General features: G+C 40.9%; 1 long non-coding RNA gene across 1 annotated transcript; it reads left to right on the plus strand.

The window, feature by feature from the left end:
* The first annotated feature begins 18256 nt into the window (after positions 1–18256).
* LOC122460395 lies at positions 18257–22404 on the plus strand. The gene is made up of 3 exons (XR_006281673.1): positions 18257–19178; positions 21859–21864; positions 22394–22404. It is a non-coding gene; the product is annotated as an uncharacterized LOC122460395 (long non-coding RNA).
* The last annotated feature ends 309 nt before the right edge of the window (positions 22405–22713 follow it).

Consider the following 22713-nt stretch of genomic DNA (forward strand, 5'->3'; position numbering starts at 1 on the left):
AATAAACCCATATGTTGGCAGAGAGAAAAAGAGAGGGTTTTTTCCCTTTAATTTAGTCTTCTTTCAGTTAATTTTAACTTCATTATTAAGATGAATTGTAATGATGTTTAAAACCCCAGAGGCAAACTGGCTTCATTTGATTTCTTCTGGTAGATGAGAAAAAACTGTTAGCAGTTGCAATCTTCTGTGAAATGTATCCCATGCTCTTGAGCTTACATTTTTAATGTGCCTTTCAAGCTAAAATTGATCTGCCTCTTTCTTTTAAAATAAAAAACAATACATATTTTATGAGAAAATGAATACCTTTGATTTTTTTTTTTGCGCCAACTAGAAGGGTGCAGGAGACAGTCTGTTACCGTATTAAACATTAATCAAAAATGTACATTTTTTTACAATTAATTTCCTTCCTGCTTTTAATGTATATTAGGCTAATATGCACAAATGTCTATTGAATGGTTTTCATGCATTGTTATAATTTAAAATGAGATATTTACATGAGTAATAGTCTTGTTTATGCGATGCAAACCTGCTTTGCCTGTTTAATTCAGTGACAGATATTGTTAATATAGCACTGGGGCTGACACAGTCAACTCCCTATTAGCACGGGCAATTGATAGCAAGGACCAGAGGTTCCCTGCCTATTTCATTAAGTGCTAGAAAATTATTTGTGGTATCTCAGAGCCACAGATGGGATGGTGGTTGTAAATGTGTGTGAATCTGTAGGCTTCTAGATTTGTTGCTTGGTAGGATAATTTGGTTGTGGGTTTGTATAACAACATCTTCTTTTCAGTGAGCAAGGATAGTAGCTCCTCTTTTATCTTTCCTGCTACAGCTATGGCTTCTGAGCTCTGAGCATCCCCTCCCCACACCTTCCCAGGTCCTCCCTTGCTGGTCTAATTATTAGCGAATTGCTCTTGCTTGATCAATGGGCATGCTTTCAAGTCTAAGAAGAATGAAAAAATGTCCAAAGCTGAGATATTTTTAGGCTTACAGTTTGATTGATTTTCTGTGTGGTGCTGAAGTGTTTTTCTCCTTCCTTTAAATTCCAGTTCAGATTTCAGGTTTAAAACCAGCTTTAGAGCCCTAGTTACAGTAAATCCTAGGTGATAGAATATCTCTTGAGAACATCCCTTTGATTTGCCACCTCTGATCCCCTGCACCAAATATATAATCATGAAAACTTTCCTTGGCTCCTTGGTGTTAGTCAGGATTTCCCATTGTGTGTGTGTGTGCGTGTGCGCGTGCGCGCTTTCACTGCTTATGGTGAAAATCAGCATAGTTACCCCTGCTGCAAGGCCCAAAGGGGTCTCTCTGAAGTTCTTTGTTTTCATAGCAATTTTTTATTTTTAAATTGCTCTAAACAGAAGTAAAACATCACTCATACAGGGATATTTTTCTCATCAGAGGTGGGCCAATCAATAGTATTTTTTTCAAAGTAAAAATTAACTGCTATTGAAAAAATTAATATATGGGGTGGAGTTTCTTTTGTTTGTCTGTTTGTTTTTTGGGGGACACAAGAATTGAGCTTACTCTTATTTTACTAGTGGGGTACACTTTATTACCCTAAGAGCTCTTGTCTCTGCACTATAGATTTTTGCTAGCATAGCTACTTCAGTTAGGAGTATAAAAAAAAAATCACATCCCCAACTGATAGTGTGGCAACTTCCCTGTGTAGATGCAGCTTATACTGTCAAACAACTCCTTTTGCCAGCATAATTTATGTGATGCAGGGAGTTGTTTAACATGCCAAAAAAACATTTCCTTTTGCTGGTATAGCGGCATCTGCACCAGGGGGCTTTGCCAGTATAGCTATACCAGCAAAACCTTTGTAGTGTCAACTAACTCTATGTATTGCCTCATTTATACATTCCTTAAGAAAAAGGAAGCAGCATATTTTCTTTCCTATAGTACTGACATTGCTATTCAGCCAGTGAACATGGCATGTTATTGCTGTTCAATCCATAATGCATGCTGCTGACCTAGGCCTGATCCTGCAAATTTGCTGCATCTAGCCCCATTGACTAAAAGCTCAGGGACACAGAGCAGTGCATAGTCAGTGCCATGTCTAAGGGGAGAGCAGATTGCATCTTGCATCACTGGACCAAGGAAGCACAGAACTTTTGCTGGAGGCTTTAGTCAATTTGAACTGCCATGTTATGATCACTTCTATCTACCTTTTGAGTCATGGGTCAGACTTTTGAATTCTTATCTTGAATTCTGAGGTTTTCTTGACTGATTTTCTAAGGCTGCTTAAATGGCTGAAACTATGCCAGGTATTTCAAAAGAGCAGGTTTTAAACAAGCAAACTCACACCACGCATATGTGTCCTACCAGTGAGGCTCATTTCTATAATCTGCAGAATCACACTGATTTACACCAGCCAAGACTCTGGCCCTAGTTCCTCCTTACTGCATTAACATTGCCTTCTTGCTTTCAGGGTGTTTTGCAGCTAGAAAATCTTCAACACTAGAAAAAAGCAAGAAGCATGAGTGATGATTCTCTATGTAAGCATGCGTTTATCTGGGCAAAAGGAAGTTGGGAATATCCAATTCCAAACTACTCCTGATTTTAGAATTAGGCTCCTCTGTCCTTTCTGCTGAAGCTTCCATGTTGCTGACAAAGTTAGATGCTTTGCAATGTAACTTGAAAATAGGTTTTACATTTTATTAAAACATTCAGCATTCCCATTTCTGAAATGAGTTGATGACCTTAACTGAGTTGTTAGTTCATATGCATCCATACTACAAAACCACCATCATGGCTGGCATGAGTTGGCATCTTGTCAACAATCTCTGAGAGAAGAACTGGTTGGACTATTCATTTTGAATAATTTACAGATTGAGTCCCTTTTTGGTAAGCAAATCATTCATAACCAATCCCAATTTCTCTGAATATAATAAATATTTGTAAGTATATACCACCCCGTTTTAATGAATAATTTTCAACCTAAAGCTTGTTCCTAAATTGTTTACATTATTTAGGATTTGGTATTCATCATTCATATTGTGTGATTGGTCACCTAATTCATGGTGGTGTTTTGGCTCCCTGTTTGGGATACTGAAACTTTTAAAATAGGGCAATAATGAACTACTGGTGCACATTTTTAGATGAATACACATTGTGCTAAAATTTATGCACATGTCAGAAGTCAAATACATTTTGGTTGTCCACATATTCACAAATAAAGAGAAGTATGCCCCCACAAATCATTGCAAGTGAAACTGTGCTTTCATTTAGGAAACTGTTAATGAATAATTAAAAAATAAAACCAAGAGTCTGGAAATAGGCCTGCTTGCCTGAACCTGAGGACTCTGGGACTCTACTACCCACTGACATCAAATCGTGAGTGGAGTTTAGTGGCTGGGGGGAGGGGGAAGTGATGTGGTAAAGGGACATTTGCCTACTGGGCATTCACATTATCAGGTGGGCTACTGCCAAAGTTACTGTGAAAGAGTATTTCATTTATCATTCATTTAGAAATATTGTAGTGTTCCTTTTTCCCCAAATATTTTTTCCTTGGTTTATACAGCCTCACTGTTTGTGAGTGGACAAATATTGCCCATTAGGAGCATTCAGAGAAGATATTTAGTAATTTCAGAAATTCTGGCTTTGGGATCAAGCTAGTGGTATCTATTTTAAGAGGAACCTCTATCTCAGTGGCTCTAAACCTTTCCAGACTACTGTACCCCTTTCAGGAGTCTGATTTGTCTCGTGTACCCCCAAGTTGCACCTCACTTAAAAACTACCTACCTACACAATCAGACATAAAAATACAAAAGTGTCACAACACACTGACTGACAAATTGCTTACTTTCTCACTTTTACCATATAATTAAAAATAAATCAATTGGAATATAAATATTGTACTTGTATTTCAATGTACAGTATATAGAGCCCCATAAACAAGTCACTGTATGAAATTTTAGTTTGCACTGACTTCACTAGTACTTTTTATGTAGCCTGTTGTAACACTAGGCAAATATCTAAATGAGTTGATGTACCCCCTGGAAGACCTCTGCATACTCCTAGGGATACGTGTATCCTTGGTTGAGAACCACTGCTATAGCTGTTTAAACTGTCCCTTGTTGCTGCTGACAACACCTGGCAGAAGGGTTACACATGTTTACAGCTTTATTTGACCAGCTCTAGCAAATAGACCAAGGATTGAACTGGTATGGAGACTAAAGTTCTGCATCTGTTCACCCCATTGGTGGTCCTTCCAGATCAGAGCTTAGGCATATTTCCAGGGCACTTTAGGGAAAGCTTGCACTGCAGTAGCCCATGAATCCACCTGTTCTAGGAATAGAAGACTTCAGTTTCCAGGGCTGTAAATCTGGCATCTTTCATATGCAAAAATTAAATTTTTAGAGTTCCCAGTTTTTGAAGTGGTTAGTGACAATTACCTACAAATCATTCAATGGTTTCCCTTTGGGAATCTTGCATTGCAGGAAGGTGAAGGAGAATGTTATTTTTGAGCCCCATATAGATTTATCTTGTTCAGTCTCCCACCTGCTGTAACAAAGCTGTTATTGGAAACCCTCTAAAGGAGAAAAAAGTGACATTCTGTCATCCTCAGATACAGAATGTTGTGCTCTAAAGTATCTTTCAAACTGTTGAATCTCATCCAAATGGCCTTTGTAAGGGTATCACCAAGAGAAAGGGAAATGAGGCACACACTCAGGTCATTATTTCTATGAAACGCCTGATCACATAATTCCCTTTGCTCAGGTAACCATATCTCAGCTTCACAGAACTCCATTGCAGGTGGCCCAATGAAGCCATTAACTCATATATACTGTTACCTGTTTAATACCTTGTTATCTCAGTGCAGCGGAGTTTGGAGGCTGCCAAGTTTTCCACTATTAGCCTCTTCTTTGAGAGGGGAGAGGTAATAATAGTAACTCTTCCACAACACTCTGCAACAAGCTAAATCTTGGCATATAAGACTTCAGCATGGGAGTGATTTGAAAGGTAATATTTGGCCATTAAGTTATGAGGGTTTTACAAAAAACAAATAAAAAGGACATTGGTGTTTCCAGATGCCCATATAATTTGAGATTTGTTTTGTTAAAGTGAATTTTTCAGCTGCCATTAATCTCTAATTTGGACTGGAAATTTGGGCTACATTGATTGGGTGAGGATGAAGGGATATTAAGAAAAAAGAGAATTGCAAATGCACAACCATTCCCTTCCCTCCCCGCAATATCATAAGGCTTTTTAGTATTCAGGCTTGATCTGCATGCAAAAACATTTGTGTCAAATAGTCCAGAATGGCTTTTTGTAGAGATCTGGTCTGAATAGAGCTCTGGGAACCAGGAATTTCTGAGTTCCAATCCTATCATTTAGTGCTCTTGGTCAAATTACCTAATCTCTTTGCCTCTGTTTTCCCACCTGTGAAGTGGGTAATAAAACTTATCTTTACCCACCTAATTCACAGGATTGTTGGGAGGATTAACCGGTTAAGGTTTGTAAAATACATGAGGATGCAAAGTCCACTACAAATGCCAAGTGATTTTATTAAGCAGTCTTTAAGTCCTCTGACAAACAGTGTTTCAGAGCTTTATTTTCTAGCATCCACTAGTATGTTTCAGCTGCTTCACAGAAGATGTAGAAAGCAACAATCTTGGCCATAAACAGCTTTGAATCTAAAATGTACCTGTGACAGAATGAATGAGGCAAGGGCAGCTCCTCAGCCCAAGCCTACCCAAGAATTTCCATAAACCACAAATATATTTTGTGTATTTTTATTTAATTGATAAATAGGGACAGCTGCAGGGGCAAATTATGATTTGATTTAAATGTCACAATGTACTCTCTCTCTCCAGTAGTGAAACTCAATGCCAGAAAGTTTGATGAATGTAGTGTTGTGAGAGTCTCAAATCTTGATATAGCGAATAGTGCCTCAAGTGCCTTATTACAATGGCAATTTACCATTCTCAGGAGTTACTTTATAAGGGCATGCTGTTGTAACCATTACCTAGTGAGTCCATAATAGGATTGTAGCAGTTAAGCTCAGGCTGCAGGGATGGGGCCTGTGCCTCCCCAGCTCGCATCTCAATGGAACAGGCCCTATGTATGTGCTTCGGGAGCTGCCACCGGGCCCGCTTCGGACTCCACCCCCTGCGCCTTGTAGCAGTGGAGGTGGTGGTGGCTTCAACTCCAGGGTCTGCCTGATGCTTCTTCACGATAAATAAAGTAAGCTTTTAATAGCTAGTAAATTGTACATTAGGCAGCGATGGAAATAACAGTTTTGTGATTTGTGCTATACCTGTCAAAAAAATCACGAGCTGCCTCTGGAATGAGCGAGACAAAGAAAAGGAGGGGAAGGAGCATGATAATCTTAATTGTCTGCCAGACATGCAGAGTTAAATTCTGGCCTTCTTTAAGTCAATGGGAGTTTTGATCTTGATTGTAATGAGGCCAGAATTTCACCCCCAGGATAAACAGTGTCTGCCCAACTTTGGTCAAACAATTTAACACAATCTATTGTACTTTTTAATTTAACCGTGTTTTTCAGCCATTGCATGCATTTTTAAGGAAACCCATCATGTCTCCAAAGATTCTCCACTTTTCTCTGCTTTATAACTCCCTTGCTTTCATCACCATCACCAATAACTGTCTGGTGGAAAAAGATTAGATGAATCTTGTGAACAGCTGCATTTAACTGGCCACAAAAGATCACTGTTGTACACTGTAAGGCACTGCCTTTCTTTAGCCATGGGTTACGGGTATGAACACATTACCCCTGCAATACTCCCAGAACTTCCCATTCCCATGCCTTAGGAGTGGAGAGGGACTATAATTAAACTGTTCCTCTAATTAAAGCCTCTTATTGTGCTTCTTCCTTCACTAGTGAGCAAAGTACAAATTATCTGTGTGAGGAAAAGTGAGAGAAAAGAATACAAGCCTCAGTTCAGCACACAAGTGGATCCCAAGCAGGAGTGACCCAGGAAATCATAGTAAGATAGAATGAACGGTTTCCACATACATACATCACAGTTCATTACATGTGTACTTGACAAAGGTCTATGTGCTCAAGGTTTATGTTAATATTAAGAGGAAACATTAAAATAATCTTTATAAAATTTCAGAGAAAATATTTTTAAGTATCCCCCTGCAGTGTTTGCAGCCACATTACATAATTGTGTTTGTAAAAAGAAAAGGAGTACTTGTGGCACCTTAGAGACTAACAAATTTATTTGAGCATAAGCTTTCGTGAGCTACAGCTCACTTCATCGGATCCGATGAAGTGAGCTGTAGCTCACGAAAGCTTATGCTCAAATAAATTTGTTAGTCTCTAAGGTGCCACAAGTACTCCTTTTCTTTTTGCGAATACAGACTAACACGACTGCTACTCTGATAATTGTTTGTACATCTGAACCTGATAATGAAACTGATTAGAAACAAAAGTGAAACCGCTTAGTCTATTTTAAATTATCCAGTTTTTGTTGTCCTTTCTGACTTTGTCCTCACTCTCACAAGTCTTGGGAGACAGACCAGTCCTCGTTTTCAGACAGCCCCCCCAACCTGAAGCAAATACTCTCCTGCAACCACACACCATACAATAAAAACTCTAACCCAGGAACCTATCCTTGCAACAAAGCCTGATGCCAACTCTGTCCACATACTTATTCAAGTGACACCATCATAGGACCTAATCACATTAGCCACACCATCAGGGGCTCATTCACCTGCACATCTACCAGTGTGATATGCCAGCAATGCCCCTCTGCCATGTACATTGGCCAAACTGGACAGTCTCTACGCAAAAGAATAAATGGACACATATCTGACATCAGGAATCGTAACATTCAAAAACTGGTAGGCAAACACTTCAACCTCTCTGGACACTCAGTAAAAGATTTAAGGGTGGCAATTTTGCAACAGAAAAGCTTCAAAAACAGACTCCAAGGAGAAACTGCTGAGCTTGAATTAATATGCAAATTAGATACCATTAACTTGGGTTTGAATAGAGACTGGGAATGGCTGGGTCATTACACATATTGAATCTATTTCCCTAAAGTTAAGTATCCTCACACCTTCTTGTCAACTGTCTAAATGGGCCATCTTGATTATCACCACAAAAGTTTTTTTTCTCCTGCTGATAATAGCTCATCTTTACTAATTAGCCTCTCACAGTTTGTATGGCAACTTCCAACTTATCTGTATGTATACATATTTCTTCTTACTATATGTTCCATTCTATGCATCCCATGAAGTGGGCTGTAGCCCACGAAAGTTTATGCTCTAATACATTTGTTAGTCTCTAAGGTGCCAAAAGTACTCCTATTCTTTTTGCGGATACAGCCTAACATGGCTGCTACTCTGAAACCATTTATTTTAAAAATACTCCCCAGGAACAACTTTAAACATCAATAAACATTGAATCATTTCATCAGTGACCTTATCTGTGGCTCTGTATTCTTTCTGAGATCCTCTAGCAGGAATTGAAATTTGAAATTTTTTGCTAAGCAACTTGGGTGAAATGTGTTATCTTCCTCTATGATTTACACCGAGCTTTCCTTACATAACCAGGCATCCAGAGATCTTGTTTAACTTACCATTTCTATGTATTATCTCTTATTGCTGAGCTTGTAGCCAGAGTGAGCTTTTAAGACCTCAAGTTGCAGCACAATTATGTGTCAGGTTTTAGGTTAAAATGAACCAGTCAGGTTTCTCTCAGAGACAGCAGCTTTTCAAATCCAACCTTTATTGTTCATTTTGCTAGTATTTTTACTGGGTTGGAAAAGACATACCTATACAGGCTTTTTGTTTTATCACCCCGCCATATTTCAAAGCTTGTTTCTGCTTCAGACATGACATTGACAATCTTTTTTTGTTTTCCCCTGTGCCTCAGAGGCTTAATGGTTTGGCATAGCAGCTGAACCTTTAGAAATTTCTTCCGTGCCACTGCAAAGTCTACTTCAGTAAGGGCCGTGGAGCTGTCACTATGAAAAGTGACTCCTGTGGTTAAACATTCTTTGGTGGTGGTATTTCTCAAAGTAACACAATGAGTAAATGGATTTCTTTAAGACACCCAGTTGCCTTGAAACTGTCCACAGTTGCGTGCTGGGAAGCCAGCTAATTCTCCTCACTGGTGGCTGGTGACTCTCTTGATCAGGAGGGCTGATAATTCACAATTTAAAAATTAATTATTTACAAATCAGTTAATGTTAAATACTTAAGCACCTCACATGAGCATGTAATTTAAATACAATTAGGCAGTTATTGGATGTCAAATATCAAATAATGATTAAAGAAGCACTCACATTTAATAACAGAGTACAAATTTCAGGGCTGTTACATTGATCACAGGGAACTGAAAACTCAGTAAAAACAACACTGACATTTTTGGATTTTCAAGGTATTTTAAGCAATATAACTTGCTGTGAGCTAAATCTCTTATTTTAAAGTGAATTTAGTGTCTGATCCTGCAAATGATCACATGAATAGTCCCACCGACTGCAATGAGACTATGTGTAAGTACTACTCACAAGATAAATGTTGGTAAGATATGTCCCTCAGTCTGCTTGAAAGGCAACAGACTCACATTCCTTAAAGCCTAAGGGCTAGATCCACAAAGGGGCCTTTTAGACTTGCTGTTGCAACATCTAATTTTTTGGCACTCTCTTCCGTGAAATCCACAGCCCCTAACTAGCTGCCCAGGCTCCCTATAGAATGCATGGGGAGAGTTAGGTGCCCTAAGAATGGGATCCACAAAAGCCAGCACATTGAGTGGGAAGTTGCCTGAGCTAGCCAATAGGAAATGCTGAGGAGAGAGGTATAGCCAAAGCTGTGCCCCTAAAAGAGACTTAGTCACCTAACAGATTCATAGATATTAAGGTCAGAAGGGACCATTATGATCATCTAGTCTGACCTCCTGCACAATGCAGGCCACCGAATCTTACCCACCCACTCCTGAAATAAACTTCTCACCTATGTCTGAGCTACTGAAGTCCTCAAATTATGGTTTAAAGACTTCAAGGTGCAGAGAATCCTCCAGCAAGTGATCCGTGCCCCATGCTGCAGAGGAAGACGAAAAACCCCCAGGGCCTCTTCCAATCTGCCCTGGAGGAAAATTCCTTCTCGACCCCAAATATGGCAATCAGCTGAACTCTGAGCATGTGGGCAAGACTCACCAGCCAGATACCCAGGAAAGAATTCTCAGATCCCACCCCATCTAACATCCCATCACAGGCCATTGGACCTATTTACCATGAATAGTTAAAGATTAATTAATTGCCAAAATCATGTTATCCCATCATACCATCTCCTCCATAAAAACTTATCAAGTTTAATCTTGAAGCCAGATAGGTCTTTTGCCCCCACTGTTTCCCTTGGAAGGCTGTTCCAGAACTTCACTGGTCTGATGGTTAGAAACCTTCGTCTAATTTCAAATCCAAACTTCCTGATGGCCAGTTTATATCCATTTGTTCTTGTGTCCACATTGGTACTGAGCTTAAATAATTCCTCTCCTTCTCTGGTATTTATCCATGGGAGACCAGAACTGCACATAGTATTCCAGATGAGGTCTCACCAGTGCCTTGTATAACGGTACTAATACCTCCTTATCTCTACTGGAAATACCTCACCTGATGCATCCAAAGACTGCATTAGTTTTTTTCACAGCCATATCACATTGGCAGCTCATAGTCATCCTGTGGTCAATCAATACTCCAAGGTCCTTCTCCTCCTCCGTTACTTCTAATTGATGCGTCCCCAGCTTATAACTAAAATTCTTGTTATTAATCCCTAAATGCATGACCTTACACTTCTCACTATTAAATTTCATCCTATTACTATTACTCCAGTTTACAAGGTCATCCAGATCTTCCTGTATGATATCCCGGTCCTTCTTTTTGGCAATACCTCCCAGCTTTGTATCCTCCGCAAACTTCATTAGCACACTCCCACTTTTTGTGCTGAGGTCAGTAATAAAAAGATTAAATAAGATTGGTCCCAAAACTGATCCCTGAGGAACTCCACTAGTAACCTCCCTCCAGCCTGACAGTTCACCTTTCCGTATGACCTGCTCTAGTCTCCCCTTTAATCAATTCCTTATCCACCTTTCAATTTTCATATTGATCCCCATCTTTTCCAATTTAAGTAATAATTCCCCATGTGGAACCATATCAAATGCCTTACTGAAATCTAGGTAAATTAGATCCACTGCATTTCCTTTGTCTAAAAAATCTTACTTTCTCAAAGAAAGATCAGGTTGGTTTGGCACGATTTACCTTTTGTAAAACCATGTTGTATTTTGTCCCATTTACCATTGACCTCAATGTCCTTAACTATTTTCTCCTTCAAAATTTTTTCCAAGACCTTGCATACTACAGATTTCAAACTAACAAGCCTGTAGTTACCCAGATCACTTTTTTTCCCTTTCTTAAAAATAGGAACTATGTTAGAAATTCTCCAGTCATATAGTACAACCCCTGAGTTTACAGATTCGTTACAAATTCTTGCTAATGGGCTTGGAATTTCATGTGCCAATTCCTTTCATATTCTTGGATGAAGATTATCTGGGCCCCCCAATTTAGTCCCATTAAACTGTTTGAGTTTCGCTTCTACCTCAGATATGGTAATATCTACCTCCATATCCTCATTCCCATTTGTCATGCTACCATTATCCCTAAGATCCTCATTAAAGACTGAGGCAAAGTATTTGTTTAGATATTGGGCCATGCTTAATTATCCTTAACCTCCACTCCATCCTCAGTGTTTAGCAGTCCCATTTCTTATTTATATGGCTATAGAACCTTTTACTATTGATTTTAATTCCCTTTGCAAGGTCCAACTCTACTTGACTTTTAGCTTCTCACTTTATCCCTTCATGTTCTGACCTCAATAAGGTAGCTTTCTTTTCTGATTCGTCCCATCTTCCACTCCTTGTAGGCTTTCTGCTTTTTCTCAATCACCTCTCTGAGATGCTTGCTCATTCAGTTTGGTCTACAACTCCTGCCTATGAATTTTTTTCTCCTTTCTTGGGATGCAGGCTTCCAATAGCTTCTGCAGCTTTGATTTAAAGTAATCCCAGGCCTCCTCTGCCTTTAGATCCATACATTCTTCAGTCCAATCCACTTCCCCAACTAATGTCCTTAATTTTTGAAAGTCAGCCCTTTTGAAATCAAAAACCCTAGTCGCAGATTTATTTTTGTTTATCCTACCATTCGGTTTGAACTGAATTAGCTCATGATCACTCGAATCAAAGTTGTCCCCTACAACCATTTCTTCTATGAGGTCCTCACTAGTCACCAAAATCAAATCTAAAATGGCATCCCCTCTTGTTGGTTCAGCAACTACGTGATGAGGGAATCCATCAGCTATCACATCCAGGAAAATCTGAGCCCTATTATTATTACTAGCACTTATCCTCCAGTCTGAATCTGGGAAGTTAAAGTCTCCCATGATCACGCAGTTTCCATTAGTATTTACTTCATTAAAAACATTAAAGAGGGCTCTAACCATATCCAAATTAGATCACAGGGAGGCTCTAGTAGTTTTCTTCCTCAATGTGATTTTTGCCGAGACGGACTCTGTCTTATCCATTCCATCGCTTCTTATTTCTTTACATTCTATCTCATCATTGATATACAATGCTGCTCCACCACCTTTGCCTTTATTTCTGTCTTTCCTAAACAGCACATACCCTTCAATACCTGTAGTCCAGTCATGACTACTCTTCCACCATGTTTCTGTTATCCCTATAATATCTGGTTTCACTTCCTGCACCAGTAGCTCTAGTTCCTCCATTTTGTTACCTAGGCTCCTCGCACCAGTGTACAAACATCTTAATTTTTGATTTTTGGCCTCGCTCACGTTCTTTACCCAATTAAGCACTGACATTCTACCGCCAGTATGACCTATTAGACTGGTATCCACACTGCCCTTCCTCCTTATGTCCACTCTCCTACCCATGGCTGTATCCTTTCTTACTTTGTTTTCTTCCCTCTCAATGTTAAAATCCATTGTGGAGATTACCTGGACATCTCCCAACAATCTCCCCCAAAATCCTAGTTTAAAGCTCTCTTAATCAGTTGTGCCAACCTCCATCCTAGAAGTCTATTTCCTTCCCTACTTAGATGAAGTCCATCCCGAGAGAACTGTCCTCTGTCCATGAGTGCCTCCCCGTGGCCATACATCCCAAAGCCCTCCTTATAGCCTTAGCCATCTGTTGATAATCATAATCTTGTCACACCTTTGTTGCCCTTCTCTAGGAACAGGCAGAATCCCCCTGAAGATCACCTGAGCCTCGATTTCCTTAAGCATCTTCCCCAGTCTGGCATAGTCTCCCTTGATGCATTCCAGCGAGAATCTACTGGTATAATTTGTTCCCACATGAAGGACAATCAGTGGATTCTTTCCTGCTCCCTTTAGGATCCTCTTCAATCTCAGGTCCACATCCCCTTTCTTTGCACCTGGAAGACAGCACACCCTTCTAGTCTCTGGATCAGCTCTGGTTGCAGGCATGTCCATTCTTCTCAGTAAGGAGTCCCCAATCACGAAGACCTGCCTTTTCCTGGTGACGGTGCAATTCTCCGGTCTATCTCCTGTTCCCTCTGGCTGCAAGTTTTTTCCATTCCTATTCTCCCTTGTAATCCTCTTCAACCCATCCTGTATCCTCTTGGGGCTCGTATTTGGTGTAGTCTCCATTGACTCTTCCCCTTTTCCTATAGGACTAGCCACTTTTCTCTTCTTTCTTGCCCTTCCACCTTCAGTGACCACCTGCTGAGCCCCTTAATTTTCCAACTCTGAAAACCTGTTCTTGAGCTCTATTTCTCTTTCACTAGCCCATCTTTTCCTCTGCCTGTTTCTCTTAGTCACATGCTTCCATGCTTATTTTCTTCACCCAGCAGTCTCCCATCAGAGTTCTCCAGTCCTGCTTCCATCTGCAAGTTTGAGCTTTTCCCTTCAGCCGCCTCATGTCTTTGCTCCCTCATCTGCTCGAACCCCTTCTAACTCAACCAGAGTTTCCACCTGCATCTCCAATTCTCGGATCTTTTCTTCCATCAGCTCTATCAGATGGCACTTCATGCAGACAAAACTCTTCCCAGGTACCCCCTCCAGGATCATGTACATACCGCAGCTTCCACATCCAGTCATCTTCATTCTGTCTTCCACTACTTGGGTCACTCCCACTGCTGCCTCTGATTCTGGCATAGCCTTCCCACCTAAATCCGGTTAATCTGGGAAACACAAACACCGAAACACCAGCACCCACTGCAAAAACAAACCCCAAACGAGCACTGAAATACAAACTCCCCTTTCAAACTCCCACTCAAACTCCCCTGTTTACAGCTCTGTTTGCTGGTTCCTGCGCCGCTGCCCTCCACTTGGGATTTATGACCCTCACCTGGAGTTAGGTGTCTAAGACAGGCCACGCTGTCCTCACACAAAATGGAGGAAGAGGAGGTAGCGCTCCCCTTTTACCCAGTTATTAGAGCACTCACCCAGGATGTAGGAGACCTAAATTCAGATCCCCACTCTGCCGGAGTCAGAGCAGGGAGTTGAACACAGATCTCCCACAAGAAAGACCTAACCACTAGGCTATAAGGTATTCCTGTTGAAGCTGTTTGTATATAATATTTAAATATACATTGGCGCAGGGGCTTGAAGCTGGGCCTCCTACCTCTCAGGTGGGTGCCCTAACCACTGGGCTCTAAAGTCACAGTCACACATACTCTCATTGCTCACTTGCTTTCCCCCTTTGGTCCAATGCCTTATTTAACTATTTATACAAAGTGGAACAGCTCAAACAGGAGTGACTGAGAGAAGCACACTCTTGAATACCTCATAGCTAAGTAATTAGGGCACTATCTGGGATGTGGAGATCTAGGCACTGGACTGTTGGGTAACAATGGGAGAGATGGCACCACCACCAAGATTTTGTACAGGGTTGATTTGGTAGGCAATCGATTTGGTAGGTGGAGGGATACTTAGTTTGAGAATCATGCTGGGGCTTAGGCATGAGTTAGGTGTCAGGCACTGAAGTGACTTTGCACATGTCCACCACCAAAAACTTAGGGGACTTTGTTGACAGAAATGTAGTCACCTACAGGGCTAAGCAGCAGTTGGGCAGTAGTTTTTGAGGATCTAAACTTTTGATTTAGGCATCTAATCTGACAGTTAGGCACCTAAATCTTTTTGTGGATTTAGCCCTAAGTCTTCTACTCACATAGCAAGTAAAGCAATAAAGAGCAACTGGAATGCTGGTATGTCTTCATGAAACTAGAGGGACGAGGGATGGCAAGGGCTTACAGGGCATAATGTCTTTGCTGATTCATTCCTTGCTGTCCTCAGCTAGACTACCAGTAATTGTGCCAGCTAATGCCCAATGTGATGGCAGTTTTCTGTGCATGGGCGAATGTACTGCATTTAGTAGGGAGGCAGTGTTGTTTAGTTGACAGAGCACTGGACTGGGACTCGAGATGTCCATTCTATTTCTGGCTCTGCCAGTGGCCTGCTGGGTGACCCTAGGCAACTCAGTTCCCTGCTCCATGGCTCAGTTTCTCCAACTGTAAAATTCAGAATGAGACAAATAGCAACTTAAGCTATCTATTAGTCCCTTGTGCCCCTTTAAACAATCAATTGGTTTTTAATGAGTGAACACCACAAAACTGAGTGATTATGACTGGTATAGTGAACAATCATTCAGCTCCTCCCTTCAATAAGAACATAAGAACAGCCAAACTGGGTCAGACCAATGATCCATCTAGCCCAGTATCCTGTCTTCCAACTGTGGTCAATGCCAAGTGTCCCAGAGGTAATGAATAGAATAGTGACCCATACCCTGTCGTTCACTCTGGCAAACAGAAGCTGAGGCCACTCAGAGCATGGTGTTGCATCCCTGCCAATCCTGGCTACTTACCAGTGATGGTTGTATCTTCCAGAAATGTAGCTGGTTTGTTTTTTGAACACTTAATGTTTTGGCCTTTACAACACCCCTGGCAAAGAGTTCCACGGGTTGACTGTGTGTTGTGTGAGAAAGTATTTCCTTTTGTTTGTTTTAAACCTGTTGCCTATTAATTTCATTGGATGACCCCTAGTTCTTGTGTTATGTGAAGGAGTAAATAACATTTTCTCCACACAAGTCAAGATTTTATAAACTTTTATGTTTGCTGATGTGCAGCTTAAATGTAAAATTTGGTGCCAGGACAGCTCAGCATGATTTTTTTTTTCCAAATTAAGGGCCAGATTCTAAAACAATTAATCCCATTTAATAGTATCCTATTCTGCAAGTAGACCCTTTGATGACGATAGGACCATTTTGAGGAGTTTGGAGCTATTCATCAGGAACCAGGGTATCCAAAGTTGGCAGCATTTTAAATTATAAGAATACAAATGAAAAACAATTAGAAATGAATGGCCTTAGAATTTTTTCATATCATCTGCAGCTTGAGGATATTAATAATATGAGCTAAGTATTATTATTTTAAACAGAATTACAGGCTCTGACTCCATAATGTAGATTACTATTTTGAATATTTAAAACATACAGTACATATTAACAGGAGTCAGGAGAGACAAACAGTGCTTCCTAATAATCGTCTGAACACCAAATAGTGATCAGCATAAAAAAAAAATAATGACTGCAAATAACCAGCACCTCCACAAGACCTTGTGAATGCAGAGGGATTTGACAGACGGATGGCTATATGCGTCCAATAACAAGCAGGGCTGCCAGGGTGTGGAATGCAAGGTTCTGACAGACCCAGTGAGAGCTCTGTATCTACTGCAGCTGATGAATCAGGACACTAAGATATCTTCTACATTTTGTTTGAACAATTCCAATGACCTGAAGTGTCAGAAAGATTTTCCTTTTCTTTTTGTCGTTGTTTGAAATTCCCTGTCACTCATTTAGGATCCAGCTTTCATATGCTGTAAAAGTGGCTGATGTGTGAAGTTATATAAGAAAAGCAGATGAAGCAAACCCTCTGCATTCCTTTCCCCCACCTTCTACTGTAAAGATTGTTAGTATTTTATCAAACTGAAGGCAGCTAGTAGTACAGTCAGGAATAGGCTGATAGTTTAAAATGGCTGATGTGTTTCTGGTTGGTTACAGACAGGTCTAGCATGGACCACTGGCTTAGCAGCCACTTCCCACAACAGCTACAGGCAGAGAGAATCTATCCCCTCATCTCTCTGTAGTGAAGGAAATAAAGGGCCAAACTTTCAAAAAGTAACCCTTCTTCATGCTTGTAAAAAAACTTTTGCTCACTTTTTGAGCACTCTCAGCTGCATGCAGATGATAGAATTTGCACACTCAAATTTACACCTTAAAATAATAATACTTAGCTGTTATTGGTCAGTCCCCAAGTTGCAGATATGTTCATATGCATGGACTACACACGTAGATGACAGTGCCCAAAAAGTGCATGTGCACTGATACGCATACACACAAATAGAGGCTGGATCAAAGATCTTTCAAAATTTGGTCCAGAGTGATTCTTTGGATGAGATGCTGTTGTCATGGGATGGATTAACTTATTTATTTTCATGGCTTCATGTGCTTCCAAAGAGCCTCTTGTTTGCGGCACAACTACAAAAACATTTGGGCTAGGAGTGGGATTTGAACGTTATAAGGAAGGGCAACTTTTGCCCAGTCTGGGGAATACTTTCTGGCTGGATATTGAACATATGGTAGAGGGGCCAAGAGGATTTTTGCTTCTGTCCTTCCCACAAACATTTAAAAATGGAGAGGGATAAAATAACATGAAAGAAAAGACAGCATTCAAATGAAGCCAATAAGCCAGATTCTCCTTTCTATCTCTTCTTAATATATGCCCCACGTGACCAGGATTCATCACTGAATTTGGTCCACTGGTTGGATCATTAGTTTCCCCGGCTTGGGCTGGGTACTGACAGGGAGTGTGACATGAATGCTGATCCATGGTTTCTGTTACATCAGAGTAAATCTGGGGTAACATTGAGTTCTATTGATTCAATTTATTCCCACAGAAAAACACAGGCTGCAGGCCTCTAAGATGAAATTACCATCCACCCCCTCAAAGAGCTTAATGTGCTCAACTCCGGGGGATTGGATAATTTCCATCTCAGAATTCTGAAAAAAGTGGAATATGAGATTGCTAGTCCAGTAGCAAGGATTTTTAATAAATCTACCCATTTAGTGGTAGTACTCTACGACTAGAGAGAGTAGCTAATGTAGAACATATATTTAAGAAACAGGAGTGATCTGAGCAATTACAGACTTATTAGTCTAATGTCAATAATATGCAAGATTTCAGAACAAATTGTGAAGGAAAGAATAATTAAATGAATGGAGATAAATGGAAAAGGGGATGTAATGCAATATAGGTTTACCATAGGTAGATTGTGCCAGTCTAACCTGATTTCCTTCCTTGAGAAAATAACTAATTTTTTGGACAAGGGAAATGCAGTCAACCTAATATACTTGGATGTCAGCAAAGCATTTGACATAATACCATATGGGAAATTATTAGTTAAATTAGAGAAGAGGTGGATTAGTACAGGAATTGTAAAGTGGCTAAGGAAATGGCTAAAGGGGAAAAAGCAACAGATTGTGCTGAATGGTGAACTATCGGACTATTGAAAGGTTACTAGAGGAATTCCTCAAGGATTGGTCTTGGGAATGCTTTTAATCAATATTTTTATTAATGACTGTCACAAAAAGTAGAATTGTGCTAATGAAATTTGCTGCTGCTACCAAGTTGGGAGGCATCATCGGATGACGGTAATATTACACAGGAAGATCTGGATGGTCTTGTTGTTTGGTCTGACAGAAATTATATGAAATTCAATAGTACAAAGTGCAAGGTTATACACTTAGGGTCCAAGAATTTATCCTAAAGCTGGGGGGGCTCCTTAGTTGGAAACGACAGAGGAAGAGAGAGAGCTTGGTGTATTGGTTGATCACAGGCTGACAGTGAGCCCCAAATGTGATGTGACAGTGAAAAAAAGCGAATGTGATCCTACGATATATCAGGTAGAGATAGAGATGTATTAATGCCATTGTACAAGGCACTGGTGAGACCTTATCTGGAATACTGTGACAATTCTAGTCACCCATGTTCAAGAAAGATGAATTCAAACTGAAAAAGAGCAGCTAGGATGATCAAGGAAATGAAGGGCATATTTTATGAGAGAAAACCAAAGGAGCTTGGGTTGGTTAGCCTAGCAAAAAAATAAAATAAAAGGTGGAGAGTGGATACAATTACTTTATATAAATATTTCATGGGGGGTAAACACTGGGGAGGATGAAAAGCTAGTTAAGCTAAACAACAATGTTGGCACAATAACAAACGGGCATTAATTGGCCATGAACAAATCCAGGCTAGAAATCAGAAAAAGGCTTGTGACCATCAGAGATATGAGGGTCTGGAACAGCCTCCCAACAGGAGGGACAAAAAACTTAGCTTCTAGTGACAGACAAATTTGTGAGTGCAGTTGTATGATAGGGTGACTTGTGATGGTCAGGGATAGGGCTCAGCAGCCTTGGGGGCCCTTTCTGGCTTATGTCTTATGTTCCTACAGTGCATGCTTCAGGGCTTCAGGCAATCACTTGCTGGGGTCAGGAATAGATTGTCCACTGCCCCCTGTATTCTGGTTTTTTTGCTCTCCTTCCTCTGAAGCATCAGGGATGGCCATAGCTGGAGAAGGGATGCTAGACAGGGTGGGTCAGTGATCTGAGGTGGCTTCACGCTTTCCCTCTCTCATTTGCTTAGCTGCCTGCTTTTTGCTCACATGCTCAGGGTCTAACAGATGGCAATATGTAGGGTTGGGAAGGAATTTCCCCCCAAGTCAGATGCAGTAACCTTAGGGGCAGGAGGCAATTTGCCTTCCTCTGCAGAATGGGATGTGAGTCACTTGCTGGGATTGGCTAGGTATATCTCATTTTATCAGTTCCCTGCCATTGCAGGGGCCTCAGTCATTGGTGCATCTCAGTCCCATCTATTTTCTGCCTGTGGCACATAAAAGTTTAGTCTCCTATGGGCTGTTATATTTTGGTCTAAATTTGGTTGCTGGACTAGTGTGTGGGTACCGACTGGTGATGCTGTGATACACATGAGGTCAGGGTAGATGACCTGGTGGTCCCTTTGGGCCTTAAACTCGATGACTATGGGCATGTCTGTACTGCAGCTGAGGGTATTTCCCAGCTTGCGTAAGACAGAGGTGTTAGCTCTGCTCAAGTTACTGTGCTAAAAATAGCAGGGTAGCTGGGGGTCGCATGCCTGAGAACTAACCCACTGGATCCCTGGGTACATACTTAGGTGGCTAGCCTGAATCCCTGCCTTGCTGGCCCTGGCTATGTTGCTATTTTTAGCTTGAGCAGAGCTAGCACGTATCTATCAAGCAGAGCTGGGAAACATGCTCCCTGCTGCAGTGGAGACTACCCCATGACTCTCAAACAATGTCTACACTACAGAAGTGTAATTACCCTGCCGGTGTACACATACTTGCGCGAGCTCTTATTGAGCTACTGCAAGTTTAAAGAACAGTTTAGCCACAGTAGCATGGTTAGTGGCAATGGAGGCACAGCTGAGTCCTGCCAAGTACAAACCCTCCTGGAATCGGTGGGCATGTACTCGGCGTGGTTCAGGTGTCCCTGCTACCACTACCCATGCTACCATTGCTGCACTGCTATTTATACACATGCTAGATCTATGAGAGCTTGCACGAGTGTGTGTACAGGGACAGGGGAATGACACCCCTAGCTTGTAGCATAGACATAGTCTAAATGTGCTGTCAGCGCTGCTCCCAGAGGCACTGTGCAGTGCAATTTACAATTCACAATGCCTGCAAGGATGAATCAAGCACACTGGATTTATACTGGCATAAATGAGAGAAGGATCTGGGCCAGTCACTGTATTCCTCTGCATGAACAATGATGGCTCTCATACTTGATCAGATTATCTGCCATCTCACCCAGGCAGGATCTGATGTATTACAATATGACCATTCCTTATTTATGTTTTACTCGGAGAACTATTCGACTATACACAAATACTGGAAGGCTTCCACTCTTCGTATGTGAAGTAAATATGAACAGAATCATTGCCAGATCCCTAAATAAGAGATTTTTTTTAAAAAATACCCCCATCTTTAAATGTTTAAAATCAGCTACCACTGGTCATGTGCAAAAACTGTTTTTCAACAAGCATTTCAGATTGGGGTTGAAGTATGTTGTGTGACAAAGCTCTGTCCTTCCCTCCGTGGGTCCCGCATTTCCTGGCGGATTTTGCTAGCCTCAGAGGCTCACTGTGACCCTCCACGTAACCCTTCTTTCTGTAGAGACAAGGGTCACAGTCTCCTGAGCCATTTTCATCATAAGGAAGCAAGGGAGGTGAGGAGAAGTTATCCTTCCTTGCACAGTCTCTGTTGTCTCCCAGTCTCAGTGATTAATCAGGGGGCAAAGGTGGGGGGGAGCCCAGGCCCACCCTCTACTCTGGGCTCCAGCCCAGGGACTTTAATAGTATCTGCTGTGGTAGCTGACATTTTAGAAACATGACATGTACAATTCCCTGGGCTACTTCCCCCATGGCAGCCCTCACTAGCATGACAAATGGAAATTAGGATATGGAGGTAGATATTACCATATCTGAGGTAGAAGCAAAACTGAAACAGCTTAATGGGACTAAATCGGGGGGCCCAGATAATCTTCATCCAAGAATATTAAAGGAGTTGGCACCTGAAATTGCAAGCCCATTAGCAAGAATTTTTAATGAATCTGTAAACTCAGGAGTTGTACCAAAAGATTGGAGAATTGCTAATATAGTTCCTATTTTTAAGAAAGGGAAAAAAAGTGATCCGGGTAACTACAGGCCAGTTAGTTTGACATCTGTAGTATGCAAGGTCCTGGAAAAAATTTTGAAGGAGAAATTAGTTAAGGACATTGAAGTCAATGGTAAATGGGACAAAATACAACATGGTTTTACAAAAGGTAGATCGTGCCAAACCAACCTAATCTCCTTTTTTGAGAAAGTAACAGATTTTTTTAGATAAAGGAAATGCAGTGGATCTAATTTACCTAGATTTCAATAAGGCATTTGATACCGTGCCACATGGGGAATTATTAGTTCAATTGGAGAAGATGGGGATCAATATGAACATCAAAAGGTGGATAAGGAATTGGTTAAAGGGGAGACTGCAACGGGTCCTACTGAAAGGCGAACTGTCAGGTTGGAGGGAGGTTACCAGTGGAGTTCCTCAGGGATCGGTTTTGGGATCAATCTTATTTAATCTTTTTATTACTGACCTTGGCATAAAAAGTGGGAGTGTGCTAATAAAGTTTGCAGATGATACAAAGCTGGGAGGTATTGCCAATTCAGAGAAGGATCAGGATATTATACAGGAGGATCTGGATGACCTTGTAAACTGGAGTCATAATAATAGGATGAAATTTAATAGTGAGAAATAAAAGGTTATGCATTTAGGGATTAATAACAAGAATTTTAGTTATAAGTTGGGGATGCATCAATTAGAAGTAACGGAAGAGGAGAAGGACCTTGGAGTATTGGTTGATCATAGGATGACTATGAGCTGCCAATGTGATATGGCTGTGAAAAAAGCTAATGCATCAGGAGAGGCATTTCCAGTAAGGATAAGGAGGTTTTAGTACCATTATAAAAGGCACTGGTGAGACCTCACCTAGAATACTATGTGCAGGTTTGGTCTCCCATGTTTAAAAAAGGATGAATTCAAACTGGAGCAGGTACAGAGAAGGGCTACTAG

The sequence above is a fragment of the Dermochelys coriacea genome, chromosome 5, assembly GCF_009764565.3.
Source record: "Dermochelys coriacea isolate rDerCor1 chromosome 5, rDerCor1.pri.v4, whole genome shotgun sequence".
In the NCBI taxonomy this organism is placed as follows: Eukaryota; Metazoa; Chordata; order Testudines; family Dermochelyidae; genus Dermochelys; species Dermochelys coriacea.